The sequence below is a fragment of the Panulirus ornatus genome, chromosome 13, assembly GCF_036320965.1.
Source record: "Panulirus ornatus isolate Po-2019 chromosome 13, ASM3632096v1, whole genome shotgun sequence".
Classification (NCBI taxonomy): Eukaryota; Metazoa; Arthropoda; class Malacostraca; order Decapoda; family Palinuridae; genus Panulirus; species Panulirus ornatus.
In genome coordinates, this window is record NC_092236.1 from 50,613,987 (window position 1) to 50,635,798 (window position 21,812).

A 21,812-nucleotide genomic window follows, 5' to 3' on the forward strand; every position below is an offset into this window, starting at 1 on the left:
GTAGTAGTGATGATGTAAGACCTCATGTGGGTAGTAGTAGTAGTGATGATGCAAGACCTCGTGTGGGTAGCAGTAGTGATGATGTAAGACCTCATGTGGGTAGTAGTAGTGATGATGTAAGACCTCATGTGGGTAGTAGTAGTGATGATATAAGACCCCGTGTGGGTAGTAGTAGTGATGATGTAAGGCCTCGTGTGGGTAGTAGTAGTAGTGATAATGTAAGACCTCATGTGGGTAGTAGTAGTGATGATGTAAGGCCTCATGTGGGTAGTAGTAGTAGTGATGATGCAAGACCTCGTGTGGGTAGCAGTAGTGATGATGTAAGACCTCATGTGGGTAGTAGTAGTGATGATGTAAGACCTCGTGTGGGTAGCAGTAGTGATGATGTAAGACCTCATGTGGGTAGTAGTAGTGATGATGTAAGACCTCATGTGGGTAGTAGTAGTGATGATGTAAGACCTCATGTGGGTAGTAGTAGTAGTGATGATGTAAGACCTCATGTGGGTAGTAGTAGTAGTGATGATGTAAGACCTCATGTGGGTAGTAGTAGTGATGATGTAAGACCTCATGTGGGTAGTAGTAGTGATGATGTAAGACCTCATGTGGGTAGTAGTAGTGATGATATAAGACCTCGTGTGGGGTAGTAGTAGTAGTGATGATGTAAGGCCTCGTGTGGGTAGTAGTAGTGATGATGTAAGACCTCGTGTGGGTAGCAGTAGTGATGATGTAAGACCTCATGTGGGTAGTAGTAGTAGTGATGATGTAAGACCTCGTGTGGGTAGTAGTAGTGATGATGTAAGACCTCATGTGGGTAGTAGTAGTGATGATGTAAGACCTCATGTGGGTAGTAGTAGTAGTGATGATGTAAGACCTCATGTGGGTAGTAGTAGTAGTGATGATGTAAGACCTCATGTGGGTAGTAGTAGTAGTGATGATGTAAGACCTCATGTGGGTAGTAGTAGTAGTGATGATGCAAGACCTCGTGTGGGTAGTAGTAGTAGTGATGATGTAAGACCTCATGTGGGTAGTAGTAGTGATGATGTAAGACCTCATGTGGGTAGTAGTAGTGATGATGTAAGACCTCGTGTGGGTAGTAGTAGTGATGATGCAAGACCTCGTGTGGGTAGCAGTAGTGATGATGTAAGACCTCATGTGGGTAGTAGTAGTGATGATGCAAGACCTCGTGTGGGTAGTAGTAGTAGTGATGATGCAAGACCTCGTGTGGGTAGCAGTAGTGATGATGTAAGACCTCATGTGGGTAGTAGTAGTGATGTGGCCACGCAGCAAAAGAAATACAAATCCACGCACACATAACGATCATCATGGCCATAGACACGGGACCCAACTTAACATAAGTGGGTTTAAAGTGGAACGAGACGACGAAACACGACTCACAAGTTAGAATAGTGAGGGTGAAGATTGCAACCCTTGACGGGGTGACCCCAGTGTTGCTTCCCCTCTCCCCCCCCCCCCTGACTTGACGGGGCAGCGGGGCGAGGTGGGGGCGGGTATGGGGCAAGAATGTCCCCTTTTCTTATCATATCACTATTTTTTTTCTTCTTATCATATCACTATCTCTTCTAAGTGTGGTAATTGTTTATTCAAAGTCTGTATTATAACCCTTTTGTTTCCACACTCATTAGAAATAACATTGTCTGTGCTTATGATATATTATATATATATATATATATATATTATATATATATATATATTATATATATATATTACCGGGCTCCTCCTGAAAGAATTTGCACCGCGTGTGAAAAGACACACCTTTGGCGAGGCTGTATCACTGTCAAAGAACTTCCCACTCCAAAGGTGTCAGCCTTTCCCTGCTACTGTAAGTAGCGCAGCCTTGAGCTGCTGCAGGAGACTTTAGAAAGTGTGTTAAACCCACTCCATAACTAACCACCAACCCTTATGTAGATAGAAATAGCTTATAAACAATAAAAAACCGACCTCCCAACTCAGTTTTAAACTCTAAAACCGACCATAGACACACACACACACACACACACACACTCCTCGGAAACTGCACTCCCTAGACACACACGAGTCACACCTTCCCCTGTCCACGCCCAGGGCATCATCCATCGCTACGGACGCTGTTTCCAAAGTCCTTCATGCCCATGATGCATCTACTACAACGAAGACACCGTAACACTTACGACTTCACTACCCAGCGCTCACCACACACACACACACACACACACACACACACACACTTTATGACCTGTGGTCCCGACTAGTGGACGTGGGCCGACTTCCCGACCGCTGTAGCAGTCGCGTAGAGTGGACTCGATCATTGTATTCGGGACTTAATGACAATAACTGGGAGATAATGATATTACCTGGGAGATAGTGGTATTACGTGGGAGATAAAGGTATTTATTACCTGGGAGATAATGGCATTACCTGGGAGATAATGGCATTACCTGGGAGATAGTGGTATTACCTGGGAGATAGTGGCATTACCTAGGAGATAATGGTATTACCTGGGAGATGAAAACCTCGCTGTGGGAGATAATGACCTCACTGTGGGAGATAATGACCTCACTGTGGGAGATAATGACCTCACCTGTGGGAGGGCAGGAACCAAGAACTGAGGCGCCGTGAGAGAGTCGAATTTGCGTCTCACTATGTCAACATTGGGCTGGTTGAGCACTTGTCCCTCACTTTCGTTAAATGATAAATGATAATTGCAGAAGACTGAACAAAAATAATAACTTCATTATTTCCCAGATGATAAATACATTAGCGGCCACACAGTGATGTATTTGAGCTATATGGCCATACAGTGATGTATTTGAGCTATATGGTCATATAGTAATGTATTTGAGCTATGTGGTTATACAGTAATGTATTTGAGCTATGTGGTTATACAGTAATGTATTTGAGCTATATGGTCATACAGTAATGCATTTGAGCTATATGGTCATACAGTGATGTATTTGAGCTATATGGTCATACAGTAATGTATTTGAGCTATATGGTCATACAGTAATGTATTTGAGCTATATGGTCATACAGTAATGTACTTGTGCTATATGGTCATACAGTAATGTATTTTAGCTATATGGTCATACAGTAATGTATTTGAGCTATGTGGTCATACAGTGATGTATTTGAGCTATGTGGTCATACAGCAATGTATTTGAGCTATATGGTCATACAGTAATCTATTTTAAGCTACACTGTCATATAGTATTGTATTTTGAGTTATACAGTCATACGGTAGTGTATTGTGCGCCATAAAGGCATACAGTAACGTATTTCAATTTTCTTTGGTTATACAGTAATGTGTTTGAAGCTATGTAGTTATACAGTAATGTATTTCAAGCTATACAACGCGCGTAGGTAATCTTCTGGCGTAAATACAACGAAATATACAGTAATACGCAAAGAATGAAATAGAATACGCAACAGTAATACGCAAAGAATGAAATACAATACGCAAAAAAATCACACATACACAAAGCAAGTAAAATTCCCTCCGCCACACAAACAAAAACACAAAAAAAACATACAAATACATACAACATACATTCAACCAGATGCATAGATGGGTCAGTAAATACAACATACAAGAAACTACAATATATATACAATTCATACAGCGTGGGGTGACAGTATGCTGTATCATCCTCACGAAAATGTTTGAGAAACGAGACAAAAAAAATTTGGAACAAATGGATTTAGACAAATAAAATGACGTCACCAACATACGACAAATAAACAAAACACATGTATACAACGGCACCAACATACTGACACCTGTCACTCCCACACCAACATACTGACACCTGTCACACGCACACCAACATACTGACACCTGTCACACCTACACCAACATACTGACACCTGTCACTCCCACACCAACATACTGACACCTGTCACTCCCACACCAACATACTGACACCTGTCACATCCACACCAACATACTGACACCTGTCACACCTACACCAACAGTTTGACACCCGTCGCATCCACACCAACATACTGACACCTGTCCCATCCACACCAACATACTGACAACCGTCACTCCCACATCAACATACTGACACCTGTCACACGCACACCAACAGTTTGACACCCGCCACATCCACACCAACATACTGACACCCCTCACACCATTTACATACCGACACCTGTCACATCCACACCAACATACTGACACTCGTCACATCCACACCAACATACTGACACCTGTCACATCTACACCAACATACTGACACCTGTCACACCCACACCAACAGTTTGACACCCGTCGCATCCACACCAACATACTGACACCCGTCACACCACTTACGTACCGACACCTGTCACACCCACACCAACATACTGACACGCGTCACACCCACACCAACATACTGACACCCGTGACACTCACATCAACATACTGACACCTGTCACACCCACACCAACATACTGACACGCGTCACACCCACACCAACATACTGACACCCGTCACATTCACATCAACATACTAACACCTGTCACACCCACACCAACATGCTGAAAACCGTCACACCCACATCAACATACTAATACCTGTCACACCCACACCAACATATTGACAACCGTCACACCCACAGCAACATACTGACACCTGTCACACCTACACCAACATATTGACACTCGTCACATTCACACCAACATACTGACACCCGTCACACCATTTACATATCGACACTTCTCACATCCACACCAACATACTGACACCTGTCACACCCAACATACTGACAACCGTCACACGCACACCAACAGTATGACACTCGTCACACCCACACCAACATGCTGACAACCGTCACATTCACATCAACATACTGACACCTGTCACACCCACACCAATATGCTGACACCTGTCACACATACCCTAACAGTCTGACACCCGTCACAAATGCCCTAACATAGTGCCACCCGTCACAGTTACAGCAACTATACTGACATCTGTCACACCAACGCCAACATACTGACACTTGTCACACTCACACTTACGTACTGACACCCGTCACACTCACACCAACATACTGACACCCATCACATCCACACCAACATACTGACACCCGTCACACTCACACCAACATACTGACACCCGTCACATCCACACCAACATACTGACACTCGTCACACTCACACCAACATACTGACACCCGTCACACCCATACCAACATACTGACACCTGTCACACCCACACCAACATACTGACACCCGTCACACCCACACCAACATACTGACACCTGTCACAGCCACACCAACATACTAACACTCGTCACACCCACACCAACATACTGACACCTGTCACACCCACACCAACATATTGACATCTGTCACACCCACACCAACATACTGACACCTGTCACACCCACACCAACATATTGACATCTGTCATACCCACACCAACATATTGACACCTGTCACACCCATACCAACATACTGACACCTGTCACACCCACATATTGATACCTGTTACAGCTACATCTACATCCTCACCCGTCACACTCACCAACAGCCGTGACAACTACATATACAACATATCATCCGTCACACTCACAAGAGCATACAATCCCGTCACACCCTTACGCACAACCATCACAACCACACTACCAGTCTGACATCCGTCACACCCACACCAACGCAACCGTCACACCCACAGCAAAACGACCGTCACATCCACACCAAAACGACAGTAACAGGCACATCAACACGACCGTCACACCCACACTAACACAACCGTCACATCCACACCAAAATGACCGTCACACCCACACGAAAGCGACCGTCACATCCACACCAACACGACCGTCACATCCACACCAACACGACCGTCACACCCACATTAACACGACCGTTACACCCACAAATCTGTCCCAGCAACACTAGTCCCAAGGCATACACGTCCCAGCAACACTGACTTCGAAACACATCCGTCACAGAAACAAATATCACCAAGACACTCCCGTCACAGTAACACCACTGACACTAACACACCCCTATCCCCGTCACCGTAACACTAACACACCATCCTCCGTCACCGTAACACTGACACTACCCCACCTCCCCGTCACCGTAACACTAACACACCATCCTCCGTCACCGTAAAACTGACACTAACACTACCCCACCTCCCCGTCACCGTAACATTAACACTAACACACACTCCATCCCCCGGTCACCGTAACACTGACACTAACACACCCCAATCCTCCGTCACCGTAACACTAACACACACCTCCGTCATCGTAACACTGATACGTTCCCTCCCTCCCCGTCACCATAACACTAACACTCATTCCCGTCACCGTAACACTAACACATCCCATCCCCGTCACCGTAACACAGACAAAAACAACCCGTCACCGTAACACTGACACACCCTTCCTTCCCCGTCACCGTAACACTAACACCACCCCCCCCCTCCACGTCACAGTAACACTGCTTCCAAACACTTCTGAAATACACCAGTCACAGCAACACACACACACACACACACACACACACACACACACACACACACACACACACACACATACACACACCTGTGTCACACATACACCCACACACACACCTGTGCGTCACACACATACACACACCTGTGTCACACACACACAACACACACACACACACACAACACACACACACACACACACACACACACACACACACACACACACACACCTGTGCGTCACACACATACACACACATACACCCACACAGACACACACACACACACACCTGTGCGTCACACAACACACACCCGTGCGTCACACACCTGGCGAGTGAGGTGTTTGCCTGTTGCCCGCGTGGCGTCAGAAACCCGGCTGATGCCTGACAGCAGCTAACCAGCGCGCGCACCGGCCACAGCCGGCAACCCGCACGGACCACAGTTGCCGACGCGCCAATATACACACAGACACACACACACACACACACACGGACACACACACACAGACACACACACACACACACACACCCTTGATGATTCTTCTCCCTTTATTATTATTATCATTTTTTTTTAACTCATGCCTTCATTAGCAGTGGAAACGACCATTCCCTCTGTCCGTTTTCTATATGAGAAAACGTGTGTCCTTTTTTTGTGAAGGCGAATTGTCGATTTTTGGTCGATTTCCGTCTTGGCTGCACGGTGCGACAGGGCGTACGTCCGACGTAGTGGCCCGTCCGTCGTGCCACGCAGGTATGATGCGGGGCAAAACAAGGACATGTTTGTCTGACGCTGGTGATGGGATGAGTACTTGAGTACGACGTACGGCACTTGACTGCGACGGTACGATACTTGAGTGCGACGGTACGATACTTGAGTACGACGGTACGATACTTGAGTGCGACGGTACGATACTTGAGTACGACGGTACGACCCTTGAGTGCGACGGTACGATACTTGAGTACGATGGTACGATACTGGAGTACGACGTACGGCACTTGAGTGCGACGGTACGATACTTGAGTACGACGGTACGACCCTTGAGCGCGACGGTACGATACTTGAGTACGACGGTACGATACTTGAGTACGACGTACGGCACTTGAGTGCGACGGTACGACCCTTGAGTGCGACGGCACGACTCTTGAGTGCGACGGTACGGCACTTGAGTACGACTGTAACGACCCTTGGTCATCACAATGCCATGACCTTTGACCCTGACCTTCACATGGTTACGTGCGTATTAACGTGAGCGTTTGTGTGTGTGTGTGTGTGTGTGTGTGTGTGTGTGTGTGTGTGTCGACACAGACCCCGGTAAACGGACCCCCCCCCCCTTTCCGGTCAGTTGAAACAGACAATCATCCACTCATTAAAAATGTCTAATTAGTAGACCCAGAGGCTAATTACTCTCTCACCCCCCCCCCCCCACCCCACCCCACCGCCCACCCACTCATTCCCTAACGGGTGATTTGAGTACAGCTCAGCTCGCCCGTGATTGGTCGTTTCGTCGGTGTATATTACCCTGCTAATAGCTCGTTCTCCCTCGCTGATTGGGTGACGCATCCCAACTAATTGACCTGAACTACCCGTAGCCTCGTTAAGTAGTTACCTCTCAGTGGTTTGGCTTGGCTAGTTTACCTAATCTAGTTCGTCAATGTTAGTAATCTATGTATGTTTACTAGTCTACACTAATTACATTAACTAGTTCACTAGTTTACGTAAACTAGTTACAAGTTTATTGCATTAAATCATTTACCACAGTAATTCACTTTACCAACTCATCTTAATTACTTTAATCATTTCCCTCGTTAACTTACGATTCCTTTAAGTAGTTCACCTGTTTACCGTAATTACCTTCATTGGTTTTATTTTTAGATGACCTTGATTACATTATGTGAATTACCTGTTTACCGTTGTTAAGTCGCCTTTTCCCTCGACAGCCACTCGACCGTAAGGTACATATACACTCGACAGCCAGTCGACCGTAAGGTATATATACATTCGACAGCCAGTCGACCGTGAGGTATATACACTCGACAGCCAGTCGACTGTAAGGTATATACACTCGACAGTCAGTCGACTGTAAGGTATATACACTCGACAGCCACTCGACCGTAAGGTATGTATACACTCGACAGCCAGTCGACTGTAAGGTATATACACTCGACAGCCAGTCGACTGTAAGGTATATACACTCGACAGCCACTCGACCGTAAGGTATATATACACTCGACAGCCAGTCGACCGTAAGGTATATATACACTCGACAGCCAGTCGACCGTAAGGTATATATACACTCGACAGCCAGTCGAACGTAAGGTATATATACACTCGACAGCCAGTCGACCGTAAGGTATATATACACTCGACAGCCAGTCGTACGTAAGGTATATAAACTCGACAGCCAGTCGATCGTAAGGTATATATACACTCGACAGCCAGTCGACCATAAGGTATATATACACTCGACAGCCAGTCGATCGTAAGGTATATATACACTCGACAGCCACTCGACCGTAAGGTATATACACTCGACAGCCAGTCGACCATAAGGTATATACACTCGACAGCCACTCGACCGTAAGGTATATATACACTCGACAGCCACTCGACCGTAAGGTATATACACTCGACAGCCACTCGACCGTAAGGTATATATACACTCGACAGCCACTCGACCGTAAGGTATATACACTCGACAGCCAGTCGACCGTAAGGTATATACACTCGACAGGTCCACCTTGTGGGCTGGTCTGGTCTCTCGTTCGACCACCACAGCGAGTGATGGGCGGCCTTCCCTCCAACAACTCCCCCCTTTCCCCCCCCCCCATCACCACACCCATCCGTAACTCCCATCCCATCCCTAAGGGATGGAGGAGGTGAGGGGAAGGGGATGGGAAGGGGAAGGGGATGGGAAGGGGAAGGGGAAGGAGGGAAAGGAGAACCGACAAGAGCAGTAACACCCCACACCCACACACACACACCCCCACACCCCACTCCCACCCCCCCGCCCCCCCCACCCCCCCTCGATCCCCCCCCCCTCCTCACCCCCCCCACCGTGGGAACGACGGGATTCCAACGCGTGACTCATGAATCAGGTGGCCGGCAGGGTCGCCTGTGTGGCCAGCCGGGGTCCCTGAGTACAGGCAAATATACCCCCCACCTCAACCCCCACCTCAACCCCCACCTCAACCCCCACCTCAACCCCACCCAACCCCACCTCAACCCTACCTCAACCCCCACCTCAACCCAACCCAACCCCACCTCAACCCCCACCTCAACCCCCACCTCAACCCCACCTCAACCCCACCTCAACCCTACCTCAACCCCCACCTCAACCCCCACCTCAACCCCACCCAACCCCACCTCAACCCTACCTCAACCCCCACCTCAACCCCCACCTCAACCCCACCCAACCCCACCTCAACCCTACCTCAACCCCCACCTCAACCCCCACCTCAACCCCACCCAACCCCACCTCAACCCTACCTCAACCCCCACCTCAACCCCCACCTCAACCCCACCCAACCCCACCTCAACCCTACCTCAACCCCCACCTCAACCCCCACCTCAACCCCACCCAACCCCACCTCAACCCTACCTCAACCCCCACCTCAACCCAACCCAAACCCCACCCAACCCCACCTCAACCCTACCTCAACCCCCACCTCAACCCAACCCAAACCCCACCCAACCCCACCTCAACCCTACCTCAACCCCCACCTCAACCCAACCCAAACCCCACCCAACCCCACCTCAACCCTACCTCAACCCCCACCTCAACCCCACCTCAACCCCCACCTCAACCCCCACCCAACCCCACCTCAACCCCACCTCAACCCCACCTCAACCCCCACCTCAACCCCACCCAACCCCCACCTCAACCCCACCCAACCCCCACCTCAACCCTACCTCAACCCTACCCAACCCCCACCTCAACCCTACCCAACCCCCACCTCAACCCTACCTCAACCCCCGCCTCAACCAACCCAACCCCCACCTCAACCCCACCCAACCCCCACCTCAACCCCACCCAACCCCCACCTCAACCCTACCTCAACCCTACCCAACCCCCACCTCAACCCTACCCAACCCCCACCTCAACCCTACCTCAACCCCCGCCTCAACCAACCCAACCCCCACCTCAACCATCTCCACCCAAGCCCCCTCACGCAACACATACGTATGGGACGACTACACCACATCCCACGTCCTTCCCCTCCTCCCCCACAACACTACGCCTCCCTCCCCCACAACAACGCATCCTTTCCAACACTTCCCCCCACAACAACACTACGCCTCCCCCCACAACAACGCATCCAATCCAACTCTCCCCTCTCCCCCACAACAACACCACGCTTCCCCCCACAACAACGCATCCAATCCAACACTTCCCCCCACACCCCCCCACACACACATATCGCCCCCCACGACACAACATCACGTCACATCCCCTATCCCCCCCACAACAATATCGTCCCACCTCATACAACGCCTCTATCGCCCATGAATCCCCCCCCCACTTAGAAAATAGAACACACACACACACACACACACACGTACACACACACACACACACACACACACACGTACACACACACACACACACACACACACACACACACACACGTACACACACACACACACACACACACACACACACACACACGTACACACACACACACGTACACACACACACACACACACACACACACACACACACACGTACACACACGTACACACACGTACACACACACACACACACACACACACACACACACACTACAATCATAGATACTAACTTCTAAGTTAGAAAACACAGTATTGTAGGCGCTGACATAGAGATCCTAACTTCTCCTCTGAGTTAGACGGTATAGCGACTGCGTTTGGAAGGCCAGTTTCTGTGTGTTGAGGGATGACATTATCATGACCCAAGGACTGCGCGCGCAACCCCCCTCCAACGCTCTGTGACCTCGCTCTACGCTCCCTCAGTGTTACCTGACCGCTACCACACCTCTACAGCGCTCTGTGACTTCGCTATACACCCGTAGAGGGCTCTGCGACATCGCTATACACACCTAGAGCGCTCTGTGACATCGCTATACACACCTAGAGCGCTCGGTGGCATCGCTATACACTTCTACAGCGCTCTGTGACATCGCTATACACACCTAGAGCGCTCTGTGACGTCGCTATACGCTTCTACAGCGCTTTGTGACATCACTATACACCCCTATAGTGCTCTGTGACATCGCTATACACACCTAGAGCGCTCTGTGACATCGCTATACACTTCTATAACGCTGTGCAACATCGCTATACACTCCTTGAGTGCTATGGGACATCGCTATACACTTCTATAGCGCTCTGTGACATCACTGTACAATCGAGGGGGGAGACTGTGACATCACTGTACGCTCCTACACCGCCCTGTGACATCGTTACGCAATCCTAAATGTCCCGGGACATCGTTACGCAATCTTCAATGTCCCGGGACATCATTACGCAATCCTCGATGTCCCGGGACATCATTACGCCACGAGCCGGCCAACCACAAAGTCCTGCGTCGCTCGCTCTGATTGGCCGAAAATGTCTCGTATATCTGACGGGAAAAGAAAAAAGAAAAAGAAAATGGGAAGCGAATGTCTCGAAGTGATCTCGAAATGTATGTGTGTGTGTGTGTGTGTGCGTGTGTGTCACGCCTCACACTGGATCACTACCAGTGTCACTGTTGAAGTCTCCATTTCTCCTCCCTCACAACACAGTCCCCTCCTCCCACCTCACAACACAGTCCCCTCCTCCCCCTCACAACACAGTCCCCTCCTCCCACCTCACAACACAGTCCCCTCCTCCCACCTCACAACACAGTCCCCTCCTCCCACCTCACAACACAGTCCCTCCTCCTCCCACCTCACAACACAGTCCCCTCCTCCCACCTCACAACACAGTCCCCTCCTCCCACCTCACAACACAGTCCCCTCCTCCCACCTCACAACACAGTCCCCTCCTCCCACCTCACAACACAGTCCCCTCCTCCCACCTCACAACACAGTCCCCTCCTCCCACCTCACAACACAGTCCCCTCCTCCCACCTCACAACACAGTCCCCTCCTCCCACCTCACAACACAGTCCCTCCTCCCCCCTCACAACACAGTCCCCTCCTCCCACCTCACAACACAGTCCCCTCCTCCCACCTCACAACACAGTCCCCCTCCTCCCACCTCACAACACAGTCCCCTCCTCCCACCTCACAACACAGTCCCTCCTCCCACCTCACAACACACTCCCTCCTCCCACCTCACAACACAGTCCCCTCCTCCCACCTCACAACACAGTCCCCCCCTCCCACCTCACAACACAGTCCCCTCCTCCCCCTCACAACACAGTCCCCTCCTCCCCCCTCACAACACAGTCCCCTCCTCCCACCTTACAACACAGTCCCCCCCTCCTCCCACCTCACAACACAGTCCCCTCCTCCCCCCTCACAACACAGTCCCCTCCTCCCACCTCACAACACAGTCCCCTCCTCCCACCTCACAACACAGTCCCCTCCTCCCCCCTCACAACACAGTCCCCTCCTCCCACCTCACAACACAGTCCCCTCCTCGCACCTCACAACACAGTCCCCCCTCCCACCTCACAACACAGTCCCCCCCTCCCACCTCACAACACAGTCCCCTCCTCCCCCTCACAACACAGTCCCCTCCTCCCCCCTCACAACACAGTCCCCTCCTCCCACCTCACAACACAGTCCCTCCTCCCACCTCACAACACACTCCCTCCTCCCACCTCACAACACAGTCCCCTCCTCCCACCTCACAACACAGTCCCCCCCTCCCACCTCACAACACAGTCCCCTCCTCCCCCTCACAACACAGTCCCCTCCTCCCCCCTCACAACACAGTCCCCTCCTCCCACCTCACAACACAGTCCCCTCCTCCCACCTCACAACACAGTTCCCTCCTCCCCCCTCACAACACAGTCCCCTCCTCCCCCCTCACAACACAGTCCCCTCCTCCCACCTCACAACACAGTCCCCTCCTCCCACCTCACAACACAGTCCCCTCCTCCCCCCTCACAACACAGTCCCCTCCTCCCCCCCTCACAACACAGTCCCCTCCTCCCCCCTCACAACACAGTCCCCTCCTCCCCCCTCACAACACAGTCCCCTCCTCCCCCCTCACAACACAGTCCCCTCCTCCCACCTCACAACACAGTCCCCCCCTCCCACCTCACAACACAGTCCCCTCCTCCCCCTCACAACACAGTCCCCTCCTCCCCCCTCACAACACAGTCCCCTCCTCCCACCTCACAACACAGTCCCCTCCTCCCCCTCACAACACAGTCCCCTCCTCCCACCTCACAACACAGTCCCCTCCTCCCACCTCACAACACAGTCCCCTCCTCCCACCTCACAACACAGTCCCCTCCTCCCACCTCACAACACAGTCCCCTCCTCCCCCTCACAACACAGTCCCCCCTCCCACCTCACAACACAGTCCCCTCCTCCCACCTCCTCACACAATCTTCCTCATGAATATTCTTTTAGAATACCTGGACAACGATCTTCAGAATATCCCTCCATTCTAATCGCCACCGAATATCTTAAATACTTGAATACCATCATTTACATCGCAGTAAATCATAGTAAATATTAATTATAATTTTACGATGTAAATGATCTAAATTAACTGATATTCTCGATACAGGTCGTGAAACATTGTGAGAAATCTCGAAAGCCAATGAAATGAATTGTAAACCACACCAACATGTGTTGTAAACCGGTCCGACTAAACCGGTCGCAACGACTGGTAAACCATTTGGTTTACATGATCTCTCGTAAAACATTTACGATGTCTTGTACCGAGTCAAAGACACGCGTTGTAAACTGTTGGAAAGAATCATTTAAACGGCCACGAATATATATATATATATATATATATATATATATATATATATATATATATATATATATATATATATATATATATATATATATATATGTTGGAAAGGATCACAATTTTGCACGTGATTAAGATATTCCTATGAGTCCACGGGGAAAATGAAACACGAAAAGTTCCCAAGTGCACTTTCGTGTAATAATCACATCATCAGGGGAGACACAAGAGAGAAATATAACAGTCAGTTGATATACATCGAAGAGACGAAGCTAGGACGCCATTTGGTAAACATGTGATTGGACAATATATATATATATATATATATATATATATATATATATATATATATATATATATATATATATATATATATATATATATTATCCCTGGGGATAGGGAAGAAAGAATACTTCCCACGTATTCCCTGCGTGTCGTAGAAGGCGACTAAAAGGGGAGGGAGCGGGGAGGGGGCTGGAAATCCTCCCCTCTCGTTTTTAACTTCTCCAAAGTGAAGGAACAGAGAAGGGGGCCAAGTGAGGATACTTCCTCAAAGGCTCAGTCCTCTGGTCTTGACGCTACCTCGCTAACGCGGGAAATAGCGAATACGAAGGAGGAGGGAGGGGGTAGGGGGGTCTTGCTACGGGGGGGGTGGTGGGGGGGTGTGTGGGGGTACGTGACCTGTCGTACGTCGGGTCGTCGGCGTCGGACGCCCGGTAGTACACCTGGACCTGTCATTACTATCCCCACTTAATACGACAGAAAATGAAAGTTATCTCTAATTTTCTTTATTTTCTTTCACTCGCTCTGTCATCAGGTATGGGGTGGGGCTTTCGCGGCGCGCTCGCCCGTGGTCAACACGACCAGGTCACCGCCGCCCGTCCGACTGGCGTGTGAGGGAGAGAGAGAGAGAGAGAGAGAGAGAGAGAGAGAGAGAGAGAGAGAGAGAGAGAGTCCAACAGCCTCCCGAAGACGTCATCATTAATGGCCACCACGCTCCTGCTGCTCCTCCTGTAGCTCCTGCTGTAGCTCCTCCTGTAGCTGCTCCTCCTCCTGTAGCTCCTGCTGTAGCTCCTCCTGTAGCTGCTGCTCCTCCTGTAGCTCCTGCTGTAGCTGCTGCTCCTCCTGTAGCTCCTTCTGTAGCTCCTCCTGTAGCTGCTGCTCCTCCTGTAGCTCCTTCTGTAGCTCCTCCTGTAGCTGCTGCTCCTCCTGTAGCTGCTGCTGTAGCTCCTCCTGTAGCTGCTGCTCCTCCTGTAGCTCCTGCTGTAGCTCCTCCTGTAGCTGCTGCTCCTCCTGTAGCTCCTGCTGTAGCTCCTCCTGTAGCTGCTGCTCCTCCTGTAGCTCCTGCTGTAGCTCCTCCTGTAGCTGCTCCTCCTCCTGTAGCTCCTGCTGTAGCTCCTCCTGTAGCTGCTGCTCCTCCTGTAGCTCCTGCTGTAGCTCCTCCTGTAGCTGCTGCTCCTCCTGTAGCTCCTGCTGTAGCTCCTCCTGTAGCTGCTGCTCCTCCTGTAGCTCCTGCTGTAGCTCCTCCTGTAGCTGCTGCTCCTCCTGTAGCTCCTGCTGTAGCTCCTCCTGTAGCTGCTGCTCCTCCTGTAGCTCCTGCTGTAGCTCCTCCTGTAGCTGCTGCTCCTCCTGTAGCTCCTGCTGTAGCTCCTCCTGTAGCTGCTGCTCTTCCTGTAGCTCCTGCTGTAGCTCCTCCTGTAGCTGCTGCTCCTCCTGTAGCTCCTGCTGTAGCTCCTCCTGTAGCTGCTGCTCCTCCTGTAGCTCCTTCTGTAGCTCCTCCTGTAGCTCCTGCTATAGCTCCTCCTGTAGCTGCTGCTCCTCCTGTAGCTCCTGCTGTAGCTCCTCCTGTAGCTGCTGCTCCCCCTGTAGCTCCTTCTGTAGCTCCTCCTGTAGCTGCTGCTCCTCCTGTAGCTCCTGCTATAGCTCCTCCTGTAGCTGCTGCTCCTCCTGTAGCTCCTGCTGTAGCTCCTCCTGTAGCTGCTGCTCCTCCTGTAGCTCCTGCTGTAGCTCCTCCTGTAGCTGCTGCTCCTCCTGTAGCTGCTGCTCTTCCTGTAGCTCCTGCTGTAGCTCCTCCTGTAGCTCCTCCTCCTGCTGCTGCTGATTGGCTGAGGCCTTCGTCCAACTTGTGTCACTTCCTCATGGCGTGTTGGGTCTATTTTCCCGGACGTTAAGCTGGCGAGAGCGGCCGTATTGCCAGCCAATCCCGAGGCCAGGACGATACAGTCATGAGCCAGTCATAACGCGAGTCGAGGACTGATTGTGCCTCGACCAATCACAAGCCCTGGATGGCGATGACGATGACCAATCATGACGTTTGATCTGGAGGGAGGGGGGAGGAGGGTAGTCTGTCTGTCTGCGCGCGCGCGCGCACCCCCCCCCATGCTCAACCTGTGAGCGGTAGCGCAAAAAAGGGATTACACAGGTCACCCTAGGTCACCATAGGTCACCATAGGTCACCACCTCATAAGGGTCAATATTACATACGTGGTGGGTACATAGTTGGCTCATGACGTGAGCTTCGTTACAGCTATTACAGAGGAGATGCAAAAAGGGAAAAAAAGAATTGGACCTGACCTTAAATAGAATTTTAGGTATCGTGTTATTGTGAACAAAAAGGTGTTGTGATATTTTAGGTATCGTGTTATTGTGAACAATAAGGTGTTGTGATATTTCGGGCTTGTTCTGATGTATCCCTAAAAAAGCTCTTATTTTGTCACATTCTAAGACAAAAATGTTCAAAATTTCCCCCTAAAAGGTTGTATTTTGTCACATTCTAAGACAAAAATGTTCAAAATTTTCCCCTAAAAGGTTGTATTTTGTCACATTCTAAGACAAAAATGTTCTAGTTTGTGTCTATATCCCCAAAATAAAGGCTCTCTATCATTTTGTCACATTCTAAGACACAGGTTTCTAGTCTATGTCTCAATCTTTGGCCACAGACTGTACCAGTCATGTAGCCACAGATTCTGCCAGTGTTTTAGAGGAAGAAACCTTCCCACGAACCACCACAGGTCAGTGAACACACGATGGATCAGTCAGAGGCACTGATAAGAGATATCGTTACTGGATCTTATCTTCACACAGAGTGCCATAGACACTGAAGGCATTTGTCTGTGATATTCCTAGGCTCAAAGAGGGAGATATGATCAGGGAAATGACTCAAAGAAAACGCCCTCTATAAGGTCGAAATGGCACAGAGAGATGATAGAGGAAGTCCAGAGGAGTGCAGTGGCACAGAGAGATAATAGAGGAAGTCCAGAGGAGTGCAATGGCACAGAGAGATAATAGAGGAAGTCCAGAGGAGTGCAATGGCACAGAGAGATAATAGAGGAAGTCCAGAGGAGTGCAATGGCACAGAGAGATAATAGAGGAAGTCCAGAGGAGTGCAATGGCACAGAGAGATAATAGAGGAAGTCCAGAGGAGTGCAATGACACAGAGAGATAATAGAGGAAGTCCAGAGGAGTGCAATGACACAGAGAGATAATAGAGGAAGTCCAGAGGGGTGCAATGGCACAGAGAGATAATAGAGATACCTTACTGGGAAATGATGAAGGACTTCTATTCTATTTCCGCCATAGAAGAGAGAAAAGTAAAAGGGGTGATTTTGATCGCGGTCTTCAACCAGACTGATCCATCGCCGATATTGAACAGTTCTTCCAAAGATGTTCTGATGGAACATTCAGAGGAAATAACATGGAATCAAGCAAGATAAATGTTGATAAATGACATAACGAAATACTAGAATGATAATATGAGTGGCGGATAACTGGAATAAACAGAAAGATGTGGTGGTAAATACAGACAACACACACACACACACACACACACACACACACACACACACACAGACTCACACATACATACAGACAGACAGACAGACACATACACAGACAGACAAACAGAAAATCAGACACATACAGAGACAGACATACACACACACACACACACACACACACACACACACACACACACACACACACACATACACAGACAGACAGACAGACAAACATACACACACACACAGACACACACACACACACACATATACACAGACAGACAGACAGACAGACAGACAGACACACACACACACACACACACACACATACACAGCCAGACAGACAGACAGATACACACACATATACACAGACAGACAGGCAAACAGACAGACAGAAAGACACACATACACAGACAGACAGGCAAACAGACAGACAGAAAGACACACATACACAGACAGACAGACACACACCTTATGTGTGGGTGGGTGTCATTCGTGCCAAGTGGACTTGTGTCATATCCATGCCAGTTGTGACAACCCCAAGAGATCGAACCCCAGTTAGTCTGACCATCTTCCCACGTCACGCCCCCGTTACGAGAAATCCCTCATATCATTGTCATTTCAGAGTGAACGAAAAAAAAAGAAAAAAAACTATATAAAAATAAAAAATCATTCTCAGAAAATCATATTAACCTAAATTGGAGCATTAAGTGGGTGACATAGTTTTAGGTATTTTTTCTCTTCTCCTCCTCCTTTCAGCTTTCACATATTTTCAGACGTTCCAGAAATGTATCATGTCACACGTGTGACGTCATGTGACCATCTCTAGCAAAGTGGCCGGCGGTCTTCCTAACTGTGTGATAAACAAGGAGGTCGTAAAATACGCGCGACATCCCGTTATATGCCAAAAGTATGCATCAAAAAATACAAAATAGCTCCAACCAGTTAATTTTCAACTACAGAGCGTGATTAAACCACTTCTAATGACCAATCATCCACAAATAACTTCATATTTCAGCTACAGTCATCATCTTCCCATACAAGTCTACCAAAATGGGCGAGACGAGAGCGGGATACGAATATACAAGAGACGGTCGACTCTCTGGCGCTGCCGTACTGGATACTGTTATACCAAACCCTTGAGAATAGTTCGTCCCCTGACGGACAGATGGCCTTGCTTGACAATGTTGGTCGTCTGTTACTTCCTCCTTCCTTGGAGATGGGGGGGTGGCGGGCTTACTCAAGGGGGTAAGGGGAGGGAGGGGAGGGAATGGGGGAGGGAATGGGGGAGGGAATGGGGAGGGAATGGGGGAGGGGAGTGGGATCATGTAAGAGTTCCTTGTGTAGAAAAATATTAACATAAGATATTTTCTTTTCTCCTCCTCCTCCTCCTTCTCCTCTAAAATCAATTCACTGCCTGGTACCCTGGTGGAGGCCAGAGCTTTGATTGCGGGGAGAGAGAGAGAGAGAGAGAGAGAGAGAGAGAGAGAGAGAGAGAGAGAGAGAGAGAGAGAGAGAGAGAGAGAGAGAGAGAGAGAGAGAAAATGGAAGCGGAAGAATCTTTACCCTCTGTACGAAAGGGTCGGGTCGCAGCTGTTTGGAGAAGGAGATGAAGCGAGGGATAAAGAGTTCTCAAGCTCCGAGGTGTAAGGAAAGAAACAGAGATAGCAAAGGCCTAACCCTGAGTTACCGACGGCCACGCAGTTAGCACAAGACGCGGTAGCTTCCCGAGTATTACGTGGCCTACCTGATAGTGGGGGGGCACACAAGCAGCCACCTCTCGGGTGCAAAAATGAAAGTAATATACCTATAGATGAGGGAAAAGTGAACCATCCATCATGTAAGGCAAATTGGATTAAGTTTCGAATACAGATTGGGAGAGTTGATAAGTTAGAATGCTTAAGACTCGATTTTGTCTAATTAGTATGTTAAATTAGAACCTCCCCAGATGTGAGAACAGTATTCCATACAAGGACAGACCAATCCTCTGTATAATTGGAGTAAGGGTTCAGAAGAGAAGGATCAACGGGATCAGAACAGGTGGTAAACAAGTGACGTTAGATTGTTACAGAGGCATTAACTACGTTTATCATTTTGACAGGTGGCATTACAGATCGGTATGAACAGACTGGGAAGTTGACAAGAGTATCAGGAAATGGACAGAGATTTGGTTTTAGAAGCATTAAACTCGAGCAGTTTTATGTCTGTCCCACTACGACTTCCTGTCTGAGTTTATGAAGGGACACGACACAAGAAGCAGAGAGAGAGAGAGAGAGAGAGAGAGAGAGAGAGAGAGAGAGAGAGAGAGAGAGAGAGAGAGAGAGAGGCTGGAGTGGTGCGAATGGAAGTGGAGGACTGCCTTGTTGCGTGGTCAGACGTATGAATACATCCGGTTATCTGATCAAGGAAGGAAACTGCTTATAAAAAAGAGGAAGGATAGGAGACAAAGACAGAGCCCTGAGGGACGCCCCAGCGTTGGTTGGGGAAAGATGGAGACGCAAATTCATTGACTAGGAAGGAGAGTGAGGGAGGGAAGGCAAATGAAGGGGGGTTTGACGATGAGATCCCAGTGCCATACAAATCCAGTTCAATAGTCTGTTACATTCTTTTGACACGCGTTCTAGCGAAATTCCCAAAGCACATTAAAAAAGAGATGAAACTAAAATAAAACTGGTGAAAATGAAGGAAAAATCATTGGGTTACCATAGAAAAAGGACCGAAATCAGAGCACTGACCGATCTATCATTATAATGTTTACATTATTAGTGATCATAGGTCGGCAGTACTCATGGAACTTTACATCTTATGCTGACTGAGTGGGAAGGAAGATATGCTGACTGAGTGGTCTGTGTTATGCTGACTGAGTGGTACATACTGCGCTGACTGAGTGGGGATTATGCTGACTTAGTGGGATATATTATTCATGCTGAGTGGGAAGACAGAGCCAGATGTCTTTGGAAAGTGTTAATGATGTAAATGATAAGGGAGAGAAAAGCAGATTTTCTCAAACACACACACACACACACACACACACACACACACACACACTTATATATATATATATATATATATATATATATATATATATATATATATATATATATATATATAGATAGATAGATAGATAGATAGATATATAGATATGCGACTGGTGTGTCGAGTCATATCAACTAGCTAAATGAAATATCAATATTTCCAGCCCAGTTATCAAACAACCCACCGAAACTTTATGATAAAAACAAGGTATCAAAAAAGAAATCACAGAAAACTTGTACGAAAGTCGGCAATAGAAAATGGGAACTGCCAGAGTTGCCACACGCTTCCGACTGTGTGAATCTGCCACTTTTAAACCACATCTGGGAACAGTTTCATCTCTGACCTACATGTCTACCATCTATATTGATGTCTTGTCTACGATCTATGTTGATGTCTTGTCTACCATCTATATTGATGTCTTGTCTACCATCTATGTTGACGTCTTGTCTACCATCTATGTTGATGTCTTGTCTACCATCTATATCAATGTCTTGTCTACCATCTATGTTGATGTCTTGTCTACCATCTATGTTGATGTCTTGTCTACCAACTATGTTGATGTCTTGTCTACCATCTATGTTGATGTCTTGTCTACCATCTATGTTGATGTCTTGTCTACCATCTATATTGATGTCTTGTCTACCAACTATGTTGATGTC

At 48.7% G+C, this 21,812-nt stretch overlaps 1 protein-coding gene across 21 annotated transcripts in view; it reads right to left on the reverse strand.

The window, feature by feature from the left end:
- Nucleotides 1-21,812, reverse strand: part of LOC139752858 (actin-binding LIM protein 3-like) — an 837,860-nt gene that overhangs the window by 647,599 nt on the left and 168,449 nt on the right. For 17 of the 21 annotated variants that reach the window (XM_071668854.1, XM_071668845.1, XM_071668839.1 and 14 more), the window contains exon 1: nt 6,773-6,829. The exons of the other annotated variants lie outside the window; for them this stretch is intronic. The gene's annotated coding sequence lies outside the window, so the exon portion shown is untranslated. Of the gene's footprint in view, nt 1-6,772; nt 6,830-21,812 lie in introns of those variants that run through there. 21 annotated transcript variants of the gene reach the window in all.